Raw genomic sequence first — 10,871 nt, forward strand, 5'->3', positions numbered from 1 at the left:
ATACAATGCACTAGTTTAAAAACAATCAATCATTCATTAGAAATTGAGGACGAGTTTGTAGCGTCGGCTGTCTCATTTTCAAGTAGCTTGTCAGAGATACAAGTGGGACTCCTGCCTGCAGAGCAGACTCGGTGCCTACAGGCTGGCCTCCACTTTTGGGGCTGGGCAGATAGGCTGGGGAGGAGGAGCGTGACATGCTGCTGGTTGGTGCTTCCAGGTCAGTGCTGGGGAGCCCCTCCCCTCGCCTCAGGGCAGGTGGCCCCACTGCAGGCACTCCCTTCCCCAGCTCCTGTGGGGGTACCTGCAGTTCGTGTGTCTTACGCTGGCAAAGAGCTTGCAGCAAATGGGGTTTGGGTCCAACCTTGCAGGTACAACTTGTAGAGTGCCCACAGACATGCACGTGGAAAATCTCAGTGAGGTCAATGAAACACATCCAGGCAGAAAGTTTACAAGCTCAGGGCTTTTACAGCAGGGCTGGAAGGAGGTGGCTGGTGTGGCTAAGGGGTGGTAGGGGGGAGGCCTGGAGAATGGCCCATGACATCTTCAGAAGTTCTGGAAGAACATGTGCTTTATGTAACTGGTATTCCCTAGTGCAAAGGCAGCTGCCCGTCTGTGTCCTACTTCAAACTGCAAAACTGGTCTCCATCTTTCCCACCCACCCCGCTTTTGAAGAAACCTTTATATTTGTTTTTTCTACATTGTTTTTCACATCTGATAACTGTGCTAGATTAAGGATGAATGCTTTGATCTTCATATACAGCAAACTTCGCTATAAATCTATTGACAAGGGTGGAACCTGAAAATAAGAAACTCCAAATAACTTGGAATAGTGGGATAGCAAAAGTGAAGAAGTAATAACGATGGTCCTTTAAAAAAATAGAAAAAATTAAAAAGCTTCCTATTTAAAAAAAGTATGCCCACGAAGATCAAACAGAATTCTTGCATCAATATTATTGAAAAAGGAGATCTCTCTTCTTTTTTTTTTTTGATATTAAGGTTTTTGAACCCCAGTCTAGAAGGTTTGGGAATTACTTTGGATTTTCACCAGTCTAATGAGATCAGAATCTTGTCTTGTTTAAATAAATGATATAAAACCATATTCCCCAACGTCTCAGCCTCCACAAGATACTGCTGTTGAAAGGCTGGTCCCTTTGTTTGTTTGCCAGAAATATGACTGTGTGCATGTGCTTTGTTTTTGAAGTCTTACTACTAGTGGACATGAGTCTGCTTGTCCTGTCAGGTCCTCAGCCAATACTGAACTTGAAGTTTACTCTTCTGTTTCAGATCTGCTGAAGCCTCTCCATTTTGTCCAGATACATCTCATGGCCTAGCAAGAGTATTCTCTCTACCCACAGACTTGCCCCAGCCCTATCAAGAATTTTTTATAATTTCTCAAATAGTCACAGAATGAGGTTACTGGGGTTTTTCTCTGCTTGCTGTAAATGTAAGTTGTTTATCTTTTGGATCTCTTCTTTTACTGTTTGAACTTGTGAGTCCAGAGTTGTCTGCTCAAGGCGTATCCCCCTCTCTGGTGGGAAACAGTGCTACAGCATCTGCAGCCTGTGACATTTGCATCCACAGACACAGCAGTCAGTCATGGGACTGCCCACAAAGTATTCCCAGATACCTTGAGCTGAACGTGTTCATACTAGTGCCCAGGGATCCCACCCAAACTGGCTAGACCTTTTAATTGCGCCTAATGGATCTACCTGCACATAATTTGAAATATTGGCCTTTTCAAGGAGAACTATTTGAATTCCCTGGTGACAGTTTCTCACTTTTCCACATTAAGAATATAATTCTCATAACGAATTTTACACTACTAGGTTCAGTGAAGAATGATGCTCACGTTGCACTAACATGGAACTGCAGAAGAATAGTTTCAATACATTCATATGCAACAGTATCAGTATCTTACTGCCTGATTTTGAGTAGTTGTTCTGAAACTGCAATTATATCTAATTATAGTCTCTTCTGCAGTGATGCAAAATGCATGAGACTTTTCTCTTTCAGGCAAATAAATGCATGTATGTGGAGAGTCCCAAGCCAAATACTTAGAGACATATGAGTTTTCTGAGTAACACTGGGTAAATGATGGTGGCACAAATAGTCACAGTATCCCATTCTGTTCGAGATTGACTCTGCTATCAAGGTAGTCCTATTTATGTACCATATTTTTCCCATTAAATTATGTCTTCTGTAGCAAAACCAATAAGAAATGGTTGAAAGATTTAGTTTTCAATATACTGCAGAAGCAATTCAGTTTTCTGAGTACAACCATTTTCATAGGACTACAGAAGATTGTACATCCTTGGGCCATTTTGCACAATTCTTTAGTGTCAAAGAGTATGTATTCTGAACTGCTAAATCTGCAACTTAAAAGCAGGTAGGTTTTGTTCCCAGGCTTCCTGATAGGAATTGTGTCATAATCTCTTACCTCTGATGGTCAAAAACTTTCTAATTTTCTTCAGAATGTTTTCATGGCAAGTTTACTTTTCTAGTTTTAATGTGAGTATTGCCTGGTATTGTAAATATTTTCCCCTGCCTGTCCTTTCCTTTCTTAAAGAATTTCTAGACAGCAATTATATCCTCATAAATAAGCTGTATTATTTTTTCATTTATTCTGCTAAAAGAAATTTTTTTCTTGGAAGGCAAGTATGCCATTTTCCTCACTAGCCCATATCTCCTAGATACACTCACTGTATGCTACAGCTTGGATTGATCTTTTCTGAACCAGGAGGGTAGAATATGGCTGATTTTTTTGGCTAAGGTCTCACGTGGGTATAATGGCATTAATGTTTTTCTGTTCCATCTGGATGCTATACATCCCACAGTCATACTTGTTGTTTTCTGCATTGTCAGTGGCTAATGGTCCTAGTCATCCATTGTCAATTATCACTACACAAAGTTAATTTTTACATTTCTGGGTTTTTCCAAATATTAGTAAAAATTTATTTAAATTTTCAAAATTTCATTTTTTTACTGGAAACTTTCAATACATTAAATGGAAAATCAAATACAGGAAGTTTTGTGGATTTTTTCAACCTTTTTTTGGTTTATTTGTAATAATTTTAATTTGAATCAACATTTTAAAAACCACAGGCTAATAATACCACTTGAAATGGTTAAATGTTGACAAAATTGGTGAGTGTGGAGAATAGTCTTGTACAGCATTGTCTATAGTGGGGATCGACAGCATCTGAGTGTCTGCATTTGGTGCAGGACATTAAAAAAACTGAATCAAAGTGACTCTTGTCTGGCGATAATCTTTACGATTCCACAGACTATGGATGTTTTATTAGTCAAAATAAGTTGTAAAACACAAATTTTTGGCATACCTGTTGGCTGAGGAAGAGAGAAAGTAGTGCATGGACTTGTGAGTTATATCCCAGATAAAAGATATTCAGCAGTATTCCAGCCTGCCAATTTGGCTTTGCAAAACTCCTGTGACATGCATGACAGACTTAAAAAACCCACAAACATCAATGTGTTTAAAAGTATCCAAAGAGATCAGAGAGCAGTCAACCTACTGCGTGAATTGCAGAATTAGGGAATGTTTGGGTTCTTTATAAGCAACTCTCTTATCTTCTCTGATGTGTAGCAGACACCACATTTGATTAACTACCATTTTTATTAAAATAAAAATTACACTTAGATAAATATCATGTCAGACTAGGTATTATTCCCACCATAATTTATTTCTTACTCATTGCTGCCTCTTCAAATGTTGCCACAAAACAGGAAGAAATAACAGACTACAAAGAATAAGCCATGGAGGGTCTTCAAGGCTGTGATGAGTGAGAAGGCTGCCCCAATTATTAGTGCTACCTACACATAAAAAAAAAAGGTAGGAATAGTCTCATATCCAGGAAGGATTTGTCACAGGGTTTATAGTAAAGGGTGGTTAGTAAAATTTTCTTCCACCCCCTTAAGCTTGATTTCTACAGCAGTTTGTTACTATTGAAACTTTACATTGCTTTGATTTTTCTAACTTTGAAGTCATTTCTTACAGTGAAAGGTTCCAAAGCACAATGACATGCTACTGAGCCACGCTGAACTTCATACCAAGCGCCTAGGAGAGCGTGGGAGAAAACAGACAGAAATCAAGCAGAAATAAGTGATGCAAAAGTCTGTGTTGCACTGTGTTTTTTTCGCATATGAGGGGTCTTCGCACCATAGCTACCCTACTCACCTGTAGATTTGCTCAACTTTCTCTATGGACTGTGCAGGACACGCAGAATGCTGCTTACATGAACTGCACTTAGCTGGATTTCTGATGTGCACAGTGCAGTTTCCACCCCTCTTCTCTCGCGCTGTTGCAGAAATGTTAGTTTGAACTTGGGGGCAGCTGTGACCCGCTGATCTCTGCTTCCTGGGGCTGCATCTTCATGTTGGTGCCCTAGGGTTGCACGTCTCCACAGACACTAAAATCTGTGCTTGTAATCTGGGGAGACAGTGGAAGGTAGCAAGTGATTTCAAAAAACAGCAACATAGTTATTTTAATTTAGAGTATAAAAACTGCAGAAATGCAGTATTATTAATAATACTGTTGATTTGGGCTTGTTTTGGGTCTGGCTGAGATGGAGTTAATCTTCCCCAAAGCAGCCCCCATAGTGCTGTGCTTTGTGGTTAAGGTGTTTTAAGATTCAGTTTTTATTTTTCATTATCCTACTCTGATTTGATTGGCAATACATTAAAATGACTTCCCCAAGTCGAGTTTGTTTTGCCCATGACCGTAACTGGTGAGTGATCTCTCTCTGCCCTTATCTTGACCCAGGAGCCTGTCGTTACATTTTCTCTCTCCTGTCCAGCTGTGGAGGGCAGTGACAGAGCGGCTTAGGTGGGACGTGGTGTCCAGCCAGGGTCAACCCATCATGCCAATACAGATACAGTGTGCACTATTTCAGCATCCATACTTCAGAGAGGGCATTGAAAAACTGGAAACCGTTTGAAGAATTGCAAAGAAGACACTGGGCTAAAAATAAATAAATTAAAATTGGATCCCTAAAAGAGCTGTGTATATTTAAGTCGCTAAGAAATGAAGTTTAGGAGCAGTCAAATGATTTTTTTTGTGAATAATCCTGTTGGAGAAACTGTTGATAGCAGATGGAGATCTTTAACAGACCCAGTGCCAGGAAGCTGAAGTGAGCAGAGTGCAAGTAGGCAGTAAGATCATACTAATGGTGAGGATTTTCATCCTGGAAAGAAATTACACAAATTTATAATAAATTACTTCCAGCCTGAAGTATTTAAATGAGCCACCTTTCCTTCTGTGACAGGACTGATACTGCTCATATAAACAAAATCCAGGTGTCCTCCACCATGCTATGAGTATTTCCAGCCGTGTGGAGGACGTGTCTGCCACACAGTTGCAGGCTGCTCACATGTCTCACCTTATGGAGGACTTGCATGTGCTGCTTTCCTGTCACTGAAAAAATCAATATTCCCCCACTGTTTAGCAGGCCAGAGGATGGTACCTAACTCCATTCATTGAATTTCATTTGAAAGTGCTTTTGACAGAAGAGCAGCCATACGACAGAAGACAAATCCCCAAATCTGTTCAGAGAAGGCAGCAGACAGTGAAGCATGGGCTGCTCTGGGTCCTTAACTACATCTGAGGGACCACAGGGAGGTTGGAAACAGGAATCAGATCACTGGGTAGAAAAATCTGGCAAACTAGAGTAGGTCCATGTTGACCACCCCTTCTCGAGGTCAACATTTGACTAGACTCAAGAATTGGCATAGATTTTTGCATAGTGTAAGGATTAAATGGTTATAATGGCCTAGTTGATTTGAACTGTCTATACAATTTACAAAATACTGAGTATATTTTTAGAAGTTTTTTTAAAAAAATTGGGAAAGGATATGACTGAAAGATATTTTCAGTGAAAAGAGAGACAATAAAATACTAAGTTGGTGTTTTTTTTAAATGGATTTAGGCACAGAAACATGACAATTTCTATACTAGATCACACCTTTAAATTTTAGTCCATTTAATTTAGTATTTGGCTTTAACAACAGAGTGGCCAGTAGCAGATATGTTGGAGAGAAGACCATCTATAGGATAATATGCAAGGAATTTCCCAGCTCATATCAATAAGTAACTTGTACTGTGATGGCTGAGCTTTTGCTTTTTGTTTTTAATTTAATGTAACTGCCAGTCTGCTGTTTATTCGATATGGCTTTTGAGAAAAGTTTAAATATATGTTCCTACGCCTAGTCTGGAGTCTCTTCTAGTTTTATTTATTAGCCAAAGCACATTATCTTAAACTGATTATTTTATGCGGCTGTCTGGTAAAGTAACCTTGGATAGTTTATTATATTAATATGTATTTGATTGGTTGCTGGTTTTATCTTAACTTCAGCATTGCCAAATTAATTTTGCTCAGGATTATTTTCAGAACATATAATCTTAGAAAAGAAAAGATGTTGTTAATATTTAATTTATGTTCCCTCTTTGGCTTGATGGTGCCTGTTGCAGAGAATTCCACTGTTATGCGCTGTGGGATGGTGACATATCTCTTAACAATTTGAATGTCGCTCTTCAGTTTTGTTGGAAGTCCACTGTAGGATGTGAAAGGACCTGAAATATTTATGTCCCTTCATGTTTATTACTTTGACTCTCCTGCCTCCTAAAATGACTTCTCCTTTTAATAACTCTTTTCACTCATTTCTATATTTCTTTGAATATATTTATATTTCTGTTGTTTGACACAGGATGGGTTTTATCCTCCCCAGTAACTACCTAAAAGGTAGTGTCTAGTCAAAGCCAGTCATCTAGGATCCCTCAATAGGAAGACTGACATCCAGGGAGAATCTCACTGCATTGTAAGATAAATGTTTGAAATAACTCAGACAATTCCCATCCTCCGGGTCTGTCTGCCTGTCTTTTAATTACAGAGGGAAGTGTAGTCTCCATTACGAGACTGCACACTGACATTTTGGACAGTTAAAGTTAGGTGAGATCGATCCTACACACATGACCAAACCTGGATCGCTATTGCAGATTTGTATATCACCCAATCTTTTCAGTATCACATTCCATACCATTCTTTAAAAACCATAAATTTTTTTTTTTTTTTTGACAACCATTACATAGAGTCATAGAATAATTTAGATTATATAGGATGTCTGGAGATCATCTAGCATAACGTTCTACTCAAAGCAGAGCCAACTTAGGTCAGGTTGCTCAGAGCCTGGCTCAGTAGAATTTTGAATATCTCCAAGGATGGACACTCCTCAGCCTGTCTAGGCAGCCCATTCCACTGCTTGATCACTCTCATTATGAAGATTTTCCCCTTCTAACTATTTTATATTTCCCTTGCTGTTATTTATGTCCCTTGTGTCTCATTCTTCCCCTGTGCAGCACTGAGAAGAGTCTGGCTCAGCTCCTCTGTATCCTTTCATTAGGTAGCTGTAAACAGCAATAAGGTCTTCTCTTAGCCTTCCTAAGGCTGAAAAATCCCAGTTCCCTCAGCCTCTTCTTGTATGTCCCTCCTTGCTCTAGCCCCTTAATCACCTTCATAGTCCTCTTGCTGACTTCCTCCAGTTTGTTGGCGTTGCTTGTACAGAGGAGTCCGGAGCGGGACACAGCACTTGAGATGAGCTTCCCCTCTGGAACCGAAGGGAATAAACACTTCCCTCAACCTGCTGGCTACGCTTTTGCTAATACAGCGCCATATAAGCTTGGCTTTCCTGACTGCAAAAGCTTTGCTGTAAGCAAAGCATTCCTAGAGCTGTGCGAGATGAAGCCTGGGTCCTTTTCAGGGTGGGTGCAGTCACCGCAGAGCTCATTTGATACAATTCCAGTTGTGTCTTCCAGCATGAATCGCTTGACGTGAAACAACATGAAATGCTAAGTGCCATTGCTCAGTCACTGGGAGTAGGATGATTTCAGCCATCAAAACATTAGGTGTTGTGCCTGAGCTAAACATCTGTGGTTGCTCTATGGGCAATGGAGAGAGAAATCTGCAGGGAGTAATTCTTCTCACCTATTTTAGAGCCTTATTTTATGAGGGAATGATGTCTTATTGGAGGGGTCTGGCTCTTTTCCTTGGTTACGGAATATGCTTGGAGAGTTGGCTTAAGCTAAACTCCAAATCATTTGACAGATTTTCTTAGGTCAAGCGAATCTTACCCTTACTGCAGGTTTTTTGCAGTCTTCTCTTGTATAGGCTAGGCAAAATGTGTTTACAAGTAATCTGATGCCCATATGTGCAGTTTTCATGCTGTTACCATTATAAATGTTTTCTGCAAGTTTGACCTGAGGAGTAATCAGGTGTGGTGAGATAGATGAGCCTACTTAAAGTTTTATTTTTACGAAGCAAAACAGATAAAACTCAGTAACTGTTCTTCTAATTGCTCTAATAGCCTCATTCATCACATGACCTTGGTGATCTGATGTTTTCCACTCTATTTCACTCTTGTAATTCTTGTAGTAGAGGAACAGAGAACCAATGCCAAATCTGAGCAAGAAGAGATCATCCAGGGAACAATCAGCACCGGAGAGATGTTGGCTTTTGCTTCCAGCTTATTGAAAAATCAGTGGCCACTTGGTTGACCAGTGCAGATGGCTGCCATCAAGACTGACAGCTGCTCAGAGCTGCCTGATACCAGACAAGGGAACGGTAGCTGTGATAGTGTGACTTTGGCTTTACATCCAAATATTTAATTTTCATTATATTTTTAAAAGGGTTGTTCTACTTTCATGACATATCTTCACCATTAGTATTTATAATGTTTCAATACTTGGAAGAAGAGTTAAATATTTGGTGCCAGAATGAAGTATTCATTTTAAATTGATGTGAATAGCTTTCAGATTTGGAGCACTGGCTGAGCCCTTTGTGGATGACAAAGGCAAGGCATTCTACATGAGGCAGGGCTGTGCTACCCCTGGATGTCCTGCAACCTTTGGAAGCTTCACACCAGAACTGAAAATGGAAACACATCTAAATAATGAAACTGAACTTGGAAATGTGGTAGCCTAAATACAGAAATTCCCCTTTCAAAGGGAACCAAGAAAAGCTGATGGTTAAGCATCTCGACACTTTTCTGCCTGTCATCAGTCATTTTTAAACCAAAGCCTGCCTTTCTCTGGGAGTGGGGCAGAAGAAGAACAATTGCATTTTTTCCTCACCCAGATGACCAGATGGTAGTATTGTAAAATTCTTTGTCAGCTTCAAAGGTTCACTGCTGTGCATCAACACTTTGTTCCCTCAGTCCCTTCTCTTGCTCAGGCTGGTGAGAAACACGGTGAAGCAATTAGGCTGTGTTGTCTTTAACCTACAGATGTTACCCGTGTTTGAACTCTACTGGGGCTCACCTGAGCATCATTCAAAATACACAGCTGTTGTCAGATGTTGTTTTCATTTGGTTAGTGACACATCTTATTCAGAGGGCATTACAATCACCCTCTTTGATCCATAGAATTTGTATTTAGTTTTGATCTGAGAGATGAGTGTGGTTTAGCTGAAACAAAAGGCCTCTCAGTTAGAGTGTAAGTGTGCAAGAATACATGAAAATGCTTACTTTGCTATAATTTAATCCTGCCTTGAAATAGTTTGAATGATTTATTCAAAGACTGAATAGATTAACATAGTCTATGGTGGAGTCTCTACCAGCCAAACCCTGCTGAAAAAAAGTTCCTCCTAGCAAAAGTCTTGGGGAGGTAGAACACAATTAACATTGTGAAGCACAAAATAATGAGACTAATTAGATGTGTCAACTGCTTGTTATTTTAACATCTTTATGTCTGCAATGCATCATTTCAATTGTTGATTTAAAATGCTTTGTTTTGAAAAGTTCCTTGATCAGTATTGCTATCGTGAGCTTTTGAAGTGAGAAAACAAAAAATATTTGAGCTTGGTAGAAGCCACGTGGTGAGAAGCACACATTCTGTATTTGGAGTGGCAAACTCTTGGCTACCTTAAGTCAAAATGAGAATGAATAAGGGGCAATTTAGGTCAGAGACTTGACTTGGAGACAGCAGGGAAGTCAGAGGGCAAACTTCAGCTGCCAGTAGGAACTGAAATCTTATTCTCACTGTTATTTTAATGCCAGCTAGTAAAAATAAACATTATTATTTAAAATGCATCATCTTTCAGAGTAGATGTATGTAAGAATAGCAAGACACCAATTAAAAGCAAGACACCCATGGCCCGAGTGCTGTCAAAACCAAATGTAGTGTCAGGAAATGAAGAACAAGAAAAAAATCATCATTTTTCTACATTTTCAGGGGAATTCACACAGTTCAGATGCTGCATCTCAAGAGAATGTGATAGTAAAAAGAAAGATTCAGAGGAGATCAGCAAAGATGGTCAAGTGTGTGGAAGAGCCTTAACAACAGGAACAAATGGTCTAGGACTCTTCAGCTTGGAAAAAAGATAAATGAGGGTAGATAGGACATACGTCTATAAAACAGTGAATAATGTAAGTAGGATACAGCTGTTCACTGTCTCTCTACATTAGAAGTAGAGACATCAAATTAAATGACTGAGTGATAGTTTTGATTAAAGAGAAGATGACATTTTTTCATCCATTGCTAGTGAAGCCATGGAATGCACAGTTGTATGGTCAGTGGTGGATGCCAAAAGGTTTACGTAGCTTCCAACTTGAGTAGCCAGATTTGTGAGAAAAGAAAAGGAAAGAAATCCCTCAAGGGCTATTGAATACATAGATCCCTCTTCTGGAAAGGAGGTTGCTGAGCTGCAGACTGCTGTAGACTGAAGGGGAGGCTGGGGAATCATCACTATATGCTTGACCTGCTCTTGGACTCTTCTCTTGGCCTCTGTTACTGGCTGTTGACAGAGTTTGGCCACCAGATCTTTTGTTTGACTCCCGACAGCTGTTCTTACACCACTGCACGGAGACCG

The sequence above is a fragment of the Egretta garzetta genome, unplaced genomic scaffold (genome assembly GCF_000687185.1).
Source record: "Egretta garzetta isolate BGI_Z169 unplaced genomic scaffold, ASM68718v1 scaffold154, whole genome shotgun sequence".
NCBI classification, from domain to species: Eukaryota; Metazoa; Chordata; class Aves; order Pelecaniformes; family Ardeidae; genus Egretta; species Egretta garzetta.